General features: G+C 36.5%; 1 long non-coding RNA gene across 13 annotated transcripts in view; it reads left to right on the top strand.

The window, feature by feature from the left end:
- LOC134152437 (uncharacterized) overlaps positions 1-18,302 on the top strand; it is a 377,211-nt gene that overhangs the window by 61,727 nt on the left and 297,182 nt on the right. For all 13 annotated transcript variants that reach the window (XR_009961013.1, XR_009961014.1, XR_009961019.1 and 10 more), the window contains one exon: positions 9,307-9,409. This is a non-coding gene — a long non-coding RNA (uncharacterized LOC134152437). The remainder of the gene's footprint in view (positions 1-9,306; positions 9,410-18,302) is intronic.

Below are 18,302 nucleotides of genomic sequence, written 5' to 3' on the forward strand. Positions count from 1 at the left end.
TCTTTTCCATTTCTCTGCTTATATCTTGTTTGACCAATAATGAGAAAAATTTCCTCCTTGGGTTTTGAGTAGACAATCAGTTACTTTGATAGTGGGACAAAACAATGTGCCCTGTGGAGAAAGTGTAGGTAATGGGGTCAGTTATAGGCAGGATACTGGTTAGTTAGGAACTCTGAAATTAGTTCTCAATACTTACTCTGTTACTGCCGGAAAGTTGCACAGTTCCCCCGAGCCTTCATTCCTCCATATATAAAACAGAAATAAAATTGACCCGGCATGCAAACAAGCAGTGTAGTTTTGTATTTCTGCACTGAAATACTAGAATTTCTTTGCCATTAGGTGTTTCTTCATTATTAGACCAAAGACGAGGTTCTCTTTCTCCCCTTTTAATGTTTATACAGAGAAATCCCAGAACCTATCATACATCGTAGGTGTTCCCAACTCAACAAAGTTTATATGCCCCAAATCTTTTAATGCATAATTGCACATGCACACAAAGCATACCCAACTGGGAAGTGCAGTCTTCAAATTTTATGAATTACAAAAAAGGATTAGAGGTGGCTAAAAGCTTCTCAGAAGTGTATGTAAAATTGACTTTTGCTCTTCCTGATATTAAGTGTCAGAGCTGAGCTGCTTCTGCCTTGGGAAGGGAAGGAGCAGGAGTTAGACTTGGACCATGTAAAAATATAGGGCCTCATTTCTCCAGTATTCCGATTGCATCCTAACCCATAAAGTTGAGTGAAGGCCAAGAATTTTGGTTTGTAAAATAGTTTTGTGTTGTTTAATTTTGCTTTTGTATTTTATTGCAACAAAAATGGAACTTTAATGACTTTCAGTGTTGGAGGCTCTGGTAGGTGGGAACAGAACCTCATCCAGGAATAGCTGGTGAACTGGAGTCCGAAGGGCCTCCTGTGGTGCTTGAACAGAAGTGAGGATATGTATTTGAATCTCTACCTTTTTTTCTATTCTTATATTTTTTCCTTGTTTAGCTAAATTTTTGCTGCTTGATTGCTGGTACCATTCTGTTGCTTGTGTATATGTATGTCTAAGCTTACTGCTGTGCAGAATGATTTTCCAGATACCTTGCATGTTGAATAAAATACAATGTAAAGTGGAATTGGCATTTATGAAAAATAGAAATGTGTGTACTAATGCTCCTACTGTGAAATTCTGGAGGTGGTTAGTGAGAAATTTTAATCAGCCATTAAATAATCAATAATTACTAGTTCACAGAAGGTTTTTCAAAATTTTAATTTCTTTGGTTTCAGAATATTGGAGGTTACAGATACCATTTTTAAAAGGCCTAAGGGAGTTAGAAACCTGATTCGCATTGAATTTAAATGTAATTTGAACATCTTATTACCTCAGATGTTTTTGAAAATCTCAGCATGCATGGATTGGATCAATTGGTCCTTTACTACTGAAGGCACTGAATTGTGAATTCTGACTTTCTAGTCCTTCAGCAATACATGGATCTGGATAAGGAGAAATGAGAGCTAGAATATCTTCAGTTAAACTTTAAATTCTTGGAGGCTTTGAAAACAGACTTTTAAACATCTCTTAATGAGTAAACTGAGTTTATTTTTTCTTCTTTGTTGCTCACCTTTGGGGTCCACTTAATTCTGTCAGAAGGACTATGCATTCTCAGAAACATAAACTTTTCACATTGGTGCATAGCATCTTCTGTCCTGGAAAGGATGTATGGCATGAAAACTGTTCTCTTTGCACAAGAACACTTCTATTTTTTTTTCTGTTAGTAGTTTCAGCAGAAAAGACTACCTGCCATCTCTTTCTCTGTAGTATATTGAATTGTTCTTAAAAAATAATCAGCTTAACTTACCAGTTCCTTTTTGGTTATTTTCATATTCTGAACCATTCTAAATCACCATGGAAAATGTTTCAAGTGACTAAGCTTTTCCAAGTATACTTGTTACCCACTTTTTGAGTATTATCAAATCAGTAATTCAGCCACTCATCTAAACTCATTCTAAGTTTATATATAATCTCCATTGACTTCAGAAGGAATTCATATAGGTGTAGACAAAACAGACAGACTTGCAGAAACATTCTACCTTAAGCAGTACCAGCCACCACCAAATACAATTTCCAGTTATTATTACTTCAACTGTTTGTGATTAATTCTTACAGCAAAGACTCAAACTGCATTCCTCAAAACTCCCATTTTCTTATGACAAATATACATACCCACTTGGCAACATTCATGCTTGCTCTTCAGTTTTCCTTCTGGTCCTGTGGATATTAATTTGTTTTCTGTAACAGAGCAGAGCTCCAGCAGGTTGGGTAGCAAAGTATTTCTTCCCTAAGAGGGTATGTCTAAATTAATGTTTTCTTCTGAATCAGAGGTCTGGATCATCTCCATTTATTGGGCTTCAGTTCACATCATGAAGTGATCTTGGAGCATGTGGACAAGTTTCCTTTAAGAGGAAACTAACTTGGGAGGTGCTCTCCAGTTAGGCATTCAGGCCACACAAGAAACGAGAGTTTAAATGTTTATAGTGTAGGTGTCACAGAAAAAGAAAAAATAAAAAGTGGGAAGAAATAGTCAAAAGTGTCACCTCTTCCGCTGTTGGCATGAATTTGAAGAAACAAGTAAGCTGAGAGGAAACAGTGCTGAAATCTTGCTAATCTAGCTTCAGGAGAGCTCTCTGTCTGCAAGTGCCTGATGGCTAAAGGTGCCCTCCTATGCTTATGAATAAAACATATGAGAAGTGAGATTCAAGATTCATTCCTGTCCTTAGTGTTTCCCACTGCCTAATTCCAGAGAGTGTCCTGATAAGCATGCCAAAGACTTTTGCATTGCCTTCCTTCTATCCATCCCTCACATCCAGCCTTTTTGGTTAGGCCAGAGCTGAAGGACAGAAAGGAGAAGGGGGAGGAGACCTCCTCCCTTCTTCTGGGCTGAGACAGCCTCCTGCATCTCTGGACTCAAGAGCATCGGAGCTAGTAGCCACCACTTGCTGAGCAGCAGCAGGGAGCTGTAGACTCCTGGCACTGCCTTGCTTTGCCTCATGTGAAGTCGAGAGAAAGGTGTGGTTAGCCCAGCCTGCTGCCCAGGAGGGTCTCAGGACTTCAGGATGACTGCGCAAGGAAGCGCTCCTACGGATCGAGTGGGAGGTGAGTCGAGGGTCAAACACCAGGCTTAGAAATATATAGTCCTTAATTGGATGTAACCTCCATTTCATCTGTTTGTGCTGACATGAATGTCGAATATAAAGGGCACTGGCCAGCAGTGTCTGCAAGCAATGCACCTGGTCTGCCCGTTATTACTGCAGGGAAAGTAGTGCCCCCCCCCCCCAAACTTCTGAAGCATGGAATATTTAGTCCTGTTAGGGAATAGTTGTCTTAGGCTCCAAATCTGCTATAGGAATCCACATGTTCCCTCTTCAGATTCTGTCATGTAGCCTCTTGAAAAGTTGCTGAATGTCCTTTATTCTTTCTGTTCTGCTTCATGGTTCAAACTAAAGCATTCTGCAGAAGACTGTCCATTTTGTCAGAAACCAGAATGGTAAAATAAAAGGGATTCACCTCTGAAGAAGCAGTTCCTTTTGGTAATTGGATAACAGTAGAGTAATACAGCTTTTCCAAGGTATTTATTCAAAGCAGTGTATTATTAAGCCACTAATGTATTCTGAATACAAAAGACAAAATTAGGGTGGTTTAATTGCCTCTCTGTTTGCAGTCTGTTTTATATATCACAAGAAGACAGCTGTAGATCTGAAGACAGACATGCTCCTGGCAAATGATGGGTATATGTGAGTGAGAACTTCCTCTGAGATACTGACCTCATCACAGTCAGCTCCTTTGAAATTTGTTGTTTAAGTAATCTATCTAATATGTCTAAAGAGTCGCATATCAGAATCAGTCCATCCAAATGCCTCAGCAAGGTCAATAAAAGGATAATAAATGCAGTAACACTCTATGTTCTGCTCTGGTGTGAAGCTACAGGGGGAGCCTTGTACTGTATGAAAATTAATTCTTGTACATATATTTGTGTGAAAAGTACTCTGGACTAGATATGTGGCTGGTATAAAATCCATACCAAATTCATTTTCAAATATAATTTTCTGCAGTAAGCTTTTGTTGTGAAACTGAAAGGAGTCAACAAGTGGCAATTACTGAGGAGATTTTTGGAAAGGAAGTAGGTCTAAAGTTTGTGGAAGTAGCTTTCTATCCCTTTTTTGCTTTTGTGAAGAAAAAAAACCACTGTTAGTATCTCATCAGTAAAAAGAAACATTTTGGCTTTGATATTGCTCCACTTTATAAACCATAGTAATTGTAAAAATAAGCAGTTCTTTAAATACAATAAATACAGTAAATATAAAGACTGAAGGGATAATAAATGCATTTGGACTGTTAATTTACTTACCAGGTGGGAACACTGAGCATCAGTCCTTTATGGGAAGAGGAAAAAAAGAACACTAGGCATAATCCTGGGAGCTAATTTTTCTTTTTCTTTGTTTCAGTAGACTGTAGTAAGAATTGGGTACAGACGTCATCTTGAAATGATGTCTCACATATTTTTTTTTCCCCAGTTGTCACACTGGTTCAAACATAGGAAGGAATTTTAGCACTTTTGCTTCTGATGATTGAATGACATGAGAGAAGTGACCTTTCTCACAGTATATGGGCACATCTAAGAAATATTTCTCAGTGTTTAGAAACCTCCAGATTCTGTTTGACCATTCTATAAATGGTCAAAGATTTGGGAATTGGTGGCTTCTTTCAAAACCAACTCTGGAGGCTTTGAAGATTGGGAAGAGTACTTCAGTCAATTCAGACCTTGGCCAGTGAAAAAAATATATATTCATCTGAGAGTCAGGAACAGAATAGGTAGGGATTTCAAGTTTCAAATGACAAAGATGAAAGCAGACCAAGTATTGATGCACATAAAGCACTCTTTCTGCAATATGAGTTTGATGAATTGCAGCATTTGGATTACAGTCTTTTTAGGACTCTGTAGGTAGGATTTTTTTTTTTTTTTGAATTTTTGCTGCACCAAAATCTGACCATGCCTTAAACGTGAACAAAACTCTTTGTCCTCCTTGTTCTTATGACCTTTACCATCAAGATAGCTGTGTTTCATGAATATGGTTCAAGAAAATTGTATATTGAAAACAAAGCAGATGATAGAATACAAGCCTTTCTCTCCCCAGTAACAGACTTTTTCCTTAGAAATACAGACTCTATTGGTACTAACCCAAAGGGTTTGTTGAATATAAATTCACAGCAACGGTGTCTCATCTTATTGGATACCGTGTCTGTAATGCATCTCTGAACAACAGAATTCAGTCCACTGCTTTAAGAGTAATTTTTAAATGTGCACCTGCAATGTGGTATATTAGCAATATGTTAGTGAAGATAATATGTAGAATATAACTGAACTTCTTAGTGTTTTAACAGAACTCAGTTCAAAAGTTTAGATGGCCAGTTATAATGAGAACAGGTATGCTCCAGTAAGTTTACTAGCATAACAGCTTCTGGATAAACCAATACAGATTTCAGGCAGTATCACTGATGAAATCATATCTGAGTAAGGAAGAAGTGTTGAGAAGCTTAGTTACTCACTTTTTGGGTCAGCCAGGAAGTTCTGTCTAATAGAGTTGTCTTCAAGTAAAGAGCAAAATGACGTTAGCCAAGTAATTTTTAGAGATTTTATTGGAGCACTGTAATAGTTTTTAATATAAAAGCTTCAGGACTAGGGAAGAAGTGTTTCAGGTTCTGTTTCCTAGTGTTTCTAACTTTCAGGAAAGTAAAAGAGGACAATGGGAAAATAAATAAAGGAGAAAGAAGTTAGAACTTAGCCTATTGCCATATGAAATAAGTAGGGAGAAGATAACACCCTGGTTTGCTCTCTCCGTTCAGTCAGCTGCTAGCCATTGTTTGTTTTCACACTTTCATTACCAGACTCTAAATTAACAGCTGTCAAGATACTCAATTCTGAAGTATTTTAACAAAATATCATCATTACACCCCCTTAATGTAACATGAAAGCAAGGATAAGAACATTTAATTTTAACCACTTAAAGAGATATTAGTTAAGGTGTTCAAACTTGGCATATTTACTTCTATAGATAACAAAAAATAGCTCACTAAATTGTTTTCTTCGTTGGCCAATGGTAAATCTGGGTGCTGGGGGTTTATTTTAGTGTGTTAGGAAAGGGTGGGATAAACCCTGTTAGGCAGTAGATTCACACAGATCCATTAGAGTTCGGCATACCTATTAAAGTCTTCTAGAATAAGATGAGATAGCACTAATGCAGATTAAATTCAGTTATTTGCAGTAGTGTAGAAATACTTTGAAATTTGTTTAAAATTAAAACTTACCTCTGATCAGCAGCACAGTATTAAATTTGTAAGTCATCTCCTTTCCAAGAGGACTGGCATCTAACCTGAATGGACAAATTCCGCTGCTGGGTTGCCTCATGTTAAATGTGATACAATATGATGATGATGTAATTCAGAACTCATGGCTTGTAGGCAGTATGTTTTTAACGGTTATAGGAAATGCCAACAAATAAATACATAAAGCCAACAGAAATGAGGAAGGTTGGTGCTTTCCATAATCAATTAATGTTCAGAAGCATCACCCGTGAGTGGGCAAAGATCAGGGATGAACAGACTAAATGAATGTTATCACATTGTGTCATGTCATTGTGAATCTGGAATGGAACCACAATGGAATGTAATAAAGTATTGAAAATCCAAGACTTGTTAATAGCACATAAAGTATTCAGATTGTGTATGAAGAAAAATTGCATTTCTATTCTTAAACTATTTTGTTTTCTTCTGTGGATAGGCCAGGATCTGTTGAAATTCTGTAATGCTAAAATGTTTACAATTAACAGTCATGAAAGACTGTGCAGTTTATACTGTGATTACATGTATATATTGAGACGCTAATTAAAGTGTTGAAGAATATTCTTAGTTGTAGATGTCATAAAATCAGTTACTTTTACTCAAGTAGCAGTGAGTGTTACCATTCTTTATAGTCATTTGGTGGGTCTTCCACATCAATTCTTGGAAAAGAGAAAGAGAATTATGTTCTGTCCAGCTCAACAATGACTGTTCAGCAGTGTACACAGTGTATTTTTCAGAATATCTATTTTTCCTGTTTGTCCCAATTTTTTTGGACAGACATGAGACCTCCTTTTCTGCATGCTTTGGAAAGCTGCTGTTTTAAAAGAAGACCAGCCTCCTGTTCTTCAGGCACTGCTCTGGTGATCAGCTTACTGAAAAGATGCTGTACAAAGGAGCTGTTGAAGTTTCACTTCTGAAGAAGATATAGTACTGGATTAAGTCAGTAACTTGTTTGATTTTAGGGCTCAGCTGTGAGCAGCAACATACTGCCTCTTTTCTTTAGGAAATATGGTTCATTGTAGCTCTACTTATGACCCTCCACAAAATGATGTTTTTTAAAGATGGTCTTGCTATAGTTAGTTCTTGTTTCAAAGACTTACTTACTCTTTTGAATTTTGAACATATAGTTTCTTATTCTATGGACTTCAATATTTTTTTTTCTTCATTATTTCTATATTAAATGCCGAGTGTGCTCAGCTGTGTAATAAAGCATGTTGGCGGATCCTTGTTTCAGCATACCTGACCTGAGTTACTTGATACAGCTGAATTTGCATAGTGTTCTGCATAAATGTTCACCCCTTAAGTACATAGCTCTAAATTTTTTTAGGGCGGGAATTGAAATTTCAGTTTATTCCATAAGCATTACAAACACACAGAAAAACCCAAAACCCAAACAGTGTCAAGGCCTGACTGTGTTCATGTCTGTATTTCAAGGGTTATCAATATTACACAAAAACCGTTTGAAATGCAGTAACTTTAACTGCTTTGGCTATGTAGATTTTTGTATACCAATGAAGAAAACCAATGAGAAGCATGCCAGGTTTGTGTATTTCTTTGGACCAGGTTATCTACAGCATATGCATCGCTTACATTTTGACCCATGGGTCACTTGAGGTTTAGTCTGGTATGTGTAAGTATAATATAAAGACAGATATAATATACAGATATGGTAATATATGTATTCAGATAAGTAGATACCCAGACATGATAAACATACAGGCATAATACAACGCTTGAGGGTAATGAATGTATGCTGTGTTAGGATCAATTCCTTTGTATTTTTGAGTAGCTAAAACTCACATTACCTCAAATTAAGAAGTAAATTTGCCTTGGAGGAATAACTATTTAATTATTGGATACATCAATTATAAAGAAAATGTTTTATCTGCATTCTGCTTGTAGGCCCTTGGTTCTAAATTTCTTAGTACAAAATAATAAAAATATTTATTTTCTGTTATCAGTTGCTAAAAGAACTTAAAACGAGTTAAAGATTTAAAGATTTCACAAGGTTTACAGATTTTCACAAGACTTTTTGCTTATCTTGAAATGATGTACTTCAACCGTGGCCTGCATTATCGTTATTTAAAATTGAGTGCTAGAGTTCTGCTGCTCTGAACAAAGAAAGTAGAGAATACATGAAGTCTTGATAGTTTATACAATAAAGGATTAAATTAGTCTCTTGTAGATTTGTTTGCCACTCTATTGAAGACATAGCTCTTTACAAGCAATCTTGAATTTGGCTCAAAATCTGCTGATGATTGGAAAAGAGAATGCCTGAAAACAGTGTTTATAAATTCTCTCTATTTTTTACTTACTGGGTTTGTATTTTCTGTGGTCTCAGCTATTTCCTTAATAGTTAACTCCTCCTCCACTTCCCCTTTCTATGTGTACTCATACTGGTTGTAGACAAATCCATGCAGATTTAGGAGGGGAAGTCCACTTTGGTTCATGCATTATCGGAAGAATTAACAAAACTCCAATGATACGATCTTTACTCTGATATAGATAGAGCTCTTCAGCTGTCTTGCACATAGAATACTTAACATTCACACCTCTGCAATTACTGCAGTAACTGTTACCATGGTGCTCTGCATTCTACTGTATATCACGTTCGTTGCAAAGAGAAGAGAGCTCATTCGCCAAGGTAACAGTATTTTTACTTCTAAATGGTGAAAATCAGATAGCCACTTTAGCATATTTTTAAATTGGATCAAGATTACTTATGATGATACATACCTTGGGATACAAAACATAGCTTGAATTCTAGATCCCAAGTTGAGTTTGCAAGTCCTTCTCTTTCGTTTTTTTCCTTGTAAAATGGAGCAGATCTGATATGGATGAATTGAGCAACAACAATCTTGGTATTGCACAATACGGCTTTAAAAGATTTGTTGTTTCTGAAAGAACTGTGCCTTATCTTTGTTACAGGTCTGTAACTGTCAACTTCTGTCTGATATGACGCCCAGATCTTTTGGTGATGCCACATGCAGCACTAACTAGTACTAGAAAATGGAAGAGGTCTCAGAATAAGGTATGTTTCCTTTTTTCTGTAAGTGCAGGATTTGGTGAAATTCTCCGTAGTTACTTTTCTACTTAATAGAAATGAAGTTGAATAGGTATTTAAGACTCCTAAAGTTTGGAGAAGTGTTGCCAATCTCACACTTACTGCTGCTATTATTTGTTTTTACCTTTAAATTTGTTAGCAGAAGGTATGTTCAAAGTATCACCATTGCACTGCAGAGAAAAAGATTGCTTATGATCCACAATAGAAACTAGGAAAGAAAAGGATATATTTGAATCACTATTACTACTTGTGAGAAAAATTAGTGCCTGTATTATCAATGATTTCCATAATTGATGAAATTCATGGCTTGTAGTTTTAAAGATCATTGAAATAGCAGAACAAAATGCAGAGGTATTGGCGTGGTGCATGCCTTTTAAGTGAGAGTATTAAACTTGCTCTGTAATGCTATCATCATCTTTGTCATACAATTTTTCTGTTTAAACATACTTTATAGGTACTGTTCTCCTGTGCTTTTGTTGCTTTCATCTTCTTTCTTGATGTTTCTCTCTCTCTCTTTTTTTTTTTTTTGCTTAAATTCTGTTTCTTTGCATAAAATGAGCTTGAAAGAGCGAATTGGATCTAGGAAGTCAAAACTGAATATATATGAAAAACTTAGGACTGGGGAAACTGGGGAATAGACTTTGGTTTGGAGAGAACTCTGGTGAGCAAACCCTGAAGAAAGACTATAGTGTAACTGCAGAAGAATGACAATGGAGGGGACAGTTGTGTAAAATACAATGTTTTGGTGGGTCCTGGTTCCAGTTCACCTCAATTTGTCATGAATTTTAGTGGATTCCTGTGTGTTGGTATCTACCTAATACAGCAATTAATGTATCCAAGTGTTGTAGTGTGCTATAATATTCTTTCGTCTCATGATTTTGTTCTAATTCTTGGGAATCTTGTGAATGCTACCTGTGATTGAAACTATACTCTGTAGTCCATGTGCCTGTGTTGTCAGTAATAATGTATCTTAATCTGCACTTTATAGCCAGTGTTCTTTCCTACTAGAATGCTTTCATGAGAGCAATTTTGGGAAACATTTTGCCTAGTATTTGTTCACATCATCCCTGGTCAAAGTGCAATGTAATGAATAGAGATACTGTCTAAAGACATTGGTTCAGTTTACTATTTTCTCACAGGTAAAAGACATATTCAGGTAAATGTTTATTACTTAAACATGGGACAGGCAAACACACTGCCTGCGGCAGACCCACAGCCATCTGGAATGGCAGTGAACCCTTGGCAGGATACCTCAGGGTATGCAAAATGCACTAGCTGCCTATGGTTAGGAGTTGTGTCCTATGTGTTAGGTATCTATTGCAAGAAATCATAAAACTGAACTAATTCAGTCAGTATTTGTGAAAGATCTTAGACTTGACCTAGATGGTAAGGCATGTGTTGTAAGCTGGGGTACTTGAAAATCTGCAAGGAAAAAAGGGTTGAAATGAAGCAAGCAAGGCAACCAGTAGTAAGAAGTAGGATAGTAGAGGGCCTAATTAATCTTATTTTTCCCATTGATTACTTTTTGTACTCCATGGGTTAGTAACTAACCACTTGCTAGAGAGCAATGTCTTTTCTGAGTTGTTCTGCCATTCATTATTTCGTTATTACAGAAGAAATGTATTAATTGCTCTATGCTGTACTGCATCCCCTCATTGTGTATGAAATGGGAAAATGTTACGGCTGGTATCTGACATGTGGAACTAATTTGCCTCCATTGGAGTTCAGGGAGAGGTCTTGGCTCTTGCAGTGGGGGAAAACATGACGAATTATAGGCACCTTGCTTCATAATGCTTCATTTTTGACCTCCATTTGTGACGATAAACTATGAATAAAATATAGAGATCATATCCTGGCCCCACTGAAATCAGTAGGAGTTTTTCTGGTAACTTCAGTTAGGCCATGACCCTGGGAATCTCTGTTGGCTCCTTGTGAAGGATTTCCTCTATTCGTGCCTCTAACTAGACCTCCTCTGAGGACTTAGTTTTTAATATTACTACCAAATCTGCTTCTTAGGTAATAATTGTCTTTTATTGAAGTTTATTTGTAGTTGATTTGTGGGATTCAATGGTCAGAGGAAAACATATTTCTATACATATGTTTTTCTATCCTTAAATAGGATGGTATTCTTAGAGGTAATTATAGGCTGACTTTCAGGAAATACTATCTGATAAAAACAGAGAAAGGACTTTGGAATAATTTCCCAAAGGATGGGGTGGCAATTCTATAGGTAAGAGACGAAATAAAACTATCCTGCTTGCTGAAGGCTATAAAATGGACTGCAAGAAAGAAACCTGAACTCTGAGAGGAAGGACTAGGTCACTTAATAGGTCTTTAATATTACCAATTTCTAGGATCACAAACTCTTGTCTTGAGTGTATTGTGGATTTTCCATTACCAGGTGTTCATGATTTGCTAAGCTTATTTTTCCCTCATGGATGGAAAAGTGATTTTTAAATATTATTCTTGCTGTAAGTAATAGATATTCAACTCTTTCACTCTCCTGTAGTTGGTGCACGTGTCACTAACAGGTCATTCATGACTTATAACACATTCTATAAAAGAGCATCTGAATTCTTTTCTGTTATGTAATTATTCTTTCCCATCAGCTGATGTTCTGGTTAACTGCTATTGCTATACCACATTCCCCTCACTGAATAGATTAAGTGAAGACTGTATTAAAGCTATTGTTTGAAACATGAATGCTACAGCAAAACATTTTGTGATTCTGGGATATTTTCTTAAGGGCAGCCACTAATTGGTTTGAAATCAGGACCAGATACAAAATGCTGAATGTGAATTAAAACAGTTAGCACTGCAGAGAGGGAGGGAGGGGATTAAGATTGCCTTCACCATGGAGAAAACATGATGTCTGTCTACCATGGGTGTTGCTGGACTTAACTCTGTGTTCTCTTACCAGTGCCATGGCTTGTTACCATCTCTGCTTTGTTGTTAGATATCTTTAGGACACTGATGTTGTATGCAGGTGTGGTTATATAAATAATAGTAAAAAATGTTTAATCTTGCTAGCTCCTATTACTTTTTGATTCCCACACTGCATCAGTATTAAACCTTTGCTTTGGTAATTAACTTGCCAAAGGATACTACTAATTGAACTGAAAGGATACCAAAAACAAGACCCTAGTGTTCTTCTCATCACAGTTGTCCCAGATTTTCAAAGTATTTGAAGTGCCCTGGAGGTAGATAATCTTAAACTAATTTGCAAATGAGCCAATATAAATAAATCTTTTTTTTTTTAATTCAAGATTTCACAATGATAAGAGTGTTTGATGGGGGAAAAAAGGGATTCAATGCAATTTGTAACTTGGAGAACATAATACATTTGACTTCTCTTCTGTATAATACAAAGAGTTCATATGTTACACAATGTTCATTTTTAATTAAACATTTTATCATCGCACAGCCTTTTATTGACATTCCTCATAATAGAGCTGATAAGATCTTGACCTACTTTTCAATAAAGCAATGTATAACTCAATATTCTGGCACATACTGTTCCCTTCAGAATTAAACACACAATTTTCTGATTTAATTTAAAAATCTTACGTACTTTTATTCACATTTATTTCCTTTAACTTCTCAGATTTATGCACTTGCATGACTTGAGCAACTTGGGTGCAACTGTTTCTTGGTGTATTACTTCTGTTTATTTGAGCTTTTAACTAGCTGGACCATTTTATTGACTCTTTCCTCCTTTCCTTTGTTTCCTTTCTAAAATTTGCAGTAAAAAGTGATTTATCACCTAATCTTGTTTCCTACTGCACCTATTAAGTCCAATTTTGATTAGCTGCATTAACTTTGCTCCCTTCTACCTTAATCATGTGGTTATAGAGCTTCTGCTATCACTGAAATTCCTTCAGATACTTCATGAGATTCATGATGATTTCTGAAGATGTTCCCAAAGATGAACTGCAAAGCTGATCCCTGTAAGTAATCTCAAAGAGCCCTGTGATGTAGAGCTGCACATGCAACAAAGGTCCTGCATTTAGCCATACTGATAAGCAGCCCTACAGTCTTGCAGGATTTCCTTAATGTAGTGGAGCAGTGGATGGGCAGCAGGCATTTGTTTGGCTTATTTCTGCAGTTGGTCATGGTGGCTGCTGTGGTGCCTGCTGGAGACAGCTCAGACAAAGCAGAAGATGGCTGTGAGGCAGCATCAAGCAGGGATATGCCCCAGACCCTTTTCCATAGTCTGTTGCTTCCTACATTTGGTTTATCATGTCAGAAATGGAATATTCCTCTACATTTGATACCTGGGATTCCTTACCACTTTGCTGCAACCAGTCACTCCTCTTTCCTTTAGGACAGGAAAGCCCTCCAGATTCATCTAATCAGGATTTCCCTGTAGAAGATAATGACATCTGCTTACCTTCTGGTAGATCCTGAACATCAGGTGTTGCAGAATGTACACTTGTCTCCTAACTTTGTGCACTATCAGCTTTCTCAGATGATAACCACTCAACTACCCTACACTTCTTTCTCATGCTTCAGAAAATCAGCTTTGTGTATCTGGTGATCATCCTTGTCCTTATATCCCAGATCTGTCATTGTTCAGTGTAAAGGTATATTGATTTTATCTGCTAATTTTGAGATAATTTAATGAACTCATTTGAAAATACCTAATATATCACAGACAAGACAGAACTGAATTGCAGTTATTTAAAAACTAGGGAATGTAAAGCTTTTCCATTGAAAATGCATACATCCTCAAAGATTCCCACCCTTGCCTTTTCATCATAGCAAAACTTAAAGATGGTATAGGACCTTTGAGAGTGTAGGAAGTTACTATATGCCAAACAGGAATCTTTCAAAATTCAACCTTTCAGGATTTTTTGTTGTCACAGAGACCTAGATCCTCAAGAACAGATAGGTATATTTAGTTAAATAGATGCCAAATGCTTCAATGAACTAAACCTAAATTTGTGATTTTGTTCTGATTTTTTTCATTGGGACTTTCTCTCCCAACTCCTCTTCACCTCCTCCCCCCCCCCCCCCCAAAAAAAAAAGCCTCCAGGAAAATGGGGGTTATTGGAAGTTTATAATTTTGTGTTCCGATTCTTTACTTGTTGGGACAAAGAAGTGTGGGAGAGCCTGGAAAGTATGAAAGTGTATGACTTTAAAGAAACAGAGCATTGTATTTTGTTAATTTTTCTGGAAGGTAACTGCTTAAGGAAAAACAAAAAAGAGTAACTCTAACAGGAAAACACAGATAGGGTAGTTATAGTGGTAGCAGGCTCCATCTCAGCTCCAAGCTGTAGACCAGTGGAGAGAAAACACGATCAGGGGGTGCCTGGGGTCCTTAGGAAGCTGTCAGCACAGGTGCTAATAGCCTTTCCTCTCCACCATTCCAGCTGCTGCCAACCAGATTTACTAGATTAAGCTAAACCAGGTAAATGCCAGCAGAACTGTATGACTTTGTTTACCATGCAAGGATATCATTGATGCAGTAAAGGTACAGAGCCTTGCCATCCCCAAATGAGGAGGTGGAAAGATGCATGAGAAAATGAAAAAGCTGATAAATTTGTTAGTTATATATCCATATATAACTAACATCCCTGAAAGCTCACATGAGCCCCTTAGACCTAGGTTATATCAGACAAAGCTGCCCATTACATTAGAGACACTGGGAATTGCTATTTGAATAAAGATACACACTTTTAATCAGACTACTCAAGCAGACAGACTCCATGTATGCATAGGAGGACCTAGCCCTTCAGAGGGGCTAAGGAGGCTGCTCAGGAGCATGTTGATCTGCAGCCCAGACTAGGCAGTCCTGCAGACTGACCGGAAAAGGCAACATGTGGGTATTTTAGTTTTTTGTTTTTTTGTTTTGGGAGGCTTTGTTGTTGTTGTGTGTTTTTGTTTATTTTTGTTTTGTTTTGTTTGCCTGAGGTGGCTGATGAGACTGTGCGAACCAGGAGAGTGGCTGGCATCTTCACAGATACATTGATACGGTTTTTCCCCAAGCATTCTGCTACTAGTTATTCTCTAGGTTTTATAAAGGGCCTTTAGATTCAATAAAAGAAGGTCTCGAGTTTTATACATACTTAAAAGAAGAAAACAAAATTTCTGCTGTATTTGCAGCTGAACGTTTGTGGGAGATTTGTAGGAAGATTTTTTTTTCCCATTTTAAGAGAGCAGCAGAAAGTAAAGTAAAAATACTTAGAGAAGAATGAAAACTTTGAAATCTAATCCTAATGACATTAATGTAAATTTTGATAATATAAGTAAAGAATCATATTTTGAAATGCACCATGTAGTAGTAATACTTATGTTTTCATAAGTATCACCTTAAAAATCGAAGTTGAACTGTGCTTTTTACTGACAGTATTCACAGAAGTGCAAATACGTATTTCTGCAATGAGAAATATTTTATAAAAATTAGCTTAGGTGGCAGTGGTTTTACAGCAAGTAATGATGTTCAAAAGATGTGTCCTTGCCAGAGGGAAGGTGAAAGTATGGTTTAACTAAATCTGTAATCTCATTTCAGATCTGCATTCAAATTTATGTGTAAGTTTGTATTCAAAATCCACTGCATAGATCATGTTCTTTACATTATAAGAACACTACATAACCTGGGACAGTTAGCAACCACATGTAAGTACAAATCAGCTATGGGAAGTACCACGTAAGACCAGGATGACCTAGATAGGTAGTTCTGAGTTTGAAGCATGCTGATTTTTCTAAAACTCATGAAAATTTACAACCACTTTATGTAAATTCTCATTTGCTTTTATATACTCTTGAGATTGGAAAAGATCAGATATAGCAATAATTTGTTTTCTAGTAGTCTTTTCTGCTTGCTTGTGCCTTAAAAAGAGAGGAGTTATGTAGTATTGTTTTTTTCTGTGCATAATTGTTTAATACTTCAGATTTTACTGAAAGGGAAGTCTGTTGGCTATGTGTTTTGGTTATATTCATTTCCTTAAGAATTGATGTTTTGTTTATCAGCCTATTATCTGAGAAAATAGTGGTTAATACTACATATTAGAGAATATTGTTGCAATGTTATAAATGCGTTATTTGAAATGAGTGAATAAGCCATCTCTCGTTGATGTTTTATTGTGGTATACCCATAGCAAATCTTACTACTTTATAGAAAACAGTTTATCAACTCAAGAAGCAAGATAGTTAATTGTTACTATACTCATATCAGATGCTCATAAATTCAGAAAGGCTTTCTACTAGCTGATGCTTAAATTATTAATATGGACATTTAGGGTGTACTGTTAAAAAAAAAAAAAAACAAACAGTAATCAGACTCCTTTTAGCTCGGGGACTGAGATATAGAGAAGACCTAGAATATGTATTTATAATGTGAATTAGGAAACAGGTGCTGAGGGAAGCTGACTGTTTACTTAAGGCGTTCAGCTAGAATGTGGAAGATGCAAGCTTAATTCCAGAATTCTGTCACATTTTTTCCTCTTCAGTAACACCAGGTGGATACCTTAGTCTCCTAGGAGGAAATAAGTGAGAATTTTGCTGGATTATGTAGTAGAAGCTACATTTCAGACCAGATTCCTCATTTATAGGAGGAGGTCAATTTTCTGTCATTTTTTTCTGTTCTTTTCCACTTAGCTTTATTTTGGGGCAAAATCCTGTTAGATTTTTTTTTTTATTATTTTAAATTGGATAAAGACCACAAACTTTAGTCTTTCCATTCTTTTGGGGGGAATAATGATGCAAGTGTGTCAAAAAGGATGAAAATATTTACATTTGCTGACAGAACTTTAAATTTTTAGCTAGCTCCAAGGATATATATTTTAAGTAGGAAAGAATTATACAAAAAATACAGATGTTTTGACCAAAAAAATACCAATGAAAGGACACTAAACTATTTCCATTATAGTATTTCCAATGGTCTTTATAGAGGTTCCTGTAGAGTAGAAAAGATTAAGTTAAGGTTATAGTCAATATGTGTTTAAAAGGGTTACACTTAACATAGTGAAGTGTGTACTCTCCATAGTATTGATGCATGATACAGCAATTTTATGGAACTTCCTGCCATGAGGTTCTGCTCTCTCATGTATCCACGTGCACACTGAATTGCAGGTCTGGTCTGGCTTTAATGAAAGGACATTCTTCCGCTTTGCAGTTGCTCTCAGTTGTTGTATTTAGTGCTCTGATATGGCAGCTGTCACTGTATCCATAAAATATGAGTGAGCATCAATAATCTATCCAAGAGAAAGGAGTTTTAAGGAGGTATTTGAATGAGAAGAGGATGACCGTACAAAAAAGGAACCAGAGTTCTCTGAGTATAAAGGCATCAGAGAGAAAAGCAGAACATCATTTGAGTGAAAAAGACTTGTAAGCATCTTGTCACGTATTTAGATGATACATTAAAATTACAACTTCCGTACAGCAATCAGCGTGTTCTGTACGTGTGCTCCTACTGGTTTAATAAAGCTATCTGCTCTTCCTCTTCTCCCAGTGCAGCTCTTCAAATAATCATAGCATGAAACCAAAGCCATGAATGCTCACCAGTCATAGATTCCATGGAAAAAAAGCTAAATGCAACAAGTATTTGCAAGAGTAGTTGCACTGAAAGTCCCATCTGAACAAATCATTTAAACTGATCCAAAAGTAGGTTCCTTCGGCAATTACAAGCATTTGTGGAGAATTAGCAAAAAGGAATTAGCTTTTGTCACCATAGGTTGGGCTACCCAATCAGGAAAAGAGAGGACTATTTTGTGAATTAAGTGACCGGTCATGCATTGCAAATAACGAATAGTGATTGTTCATATCAGCCAGTTTAAAATCCTGACATAGGGTCAAATATGTTTGCACACATTGTTCAAGGACTTGTGACTAACAAAGTAATTAATAACACCCATGACTA

The sequence above is a fragment of the Rhea pennata genome, chromosome 1 (assembly GCF_028389875.1).
Source record: "Rhea pennata isolate bPtePen1 chromosome 1, bPtePen1.pri, whole genome shotgun sequence".
In the NCBI taxonomy this organism is placed as follows: domain Eukaryota; kingdom Metazoa; phylum Chordata; class Aves; order Rheiformes; family Rheidae; genus Rhea; species Rhea pennata.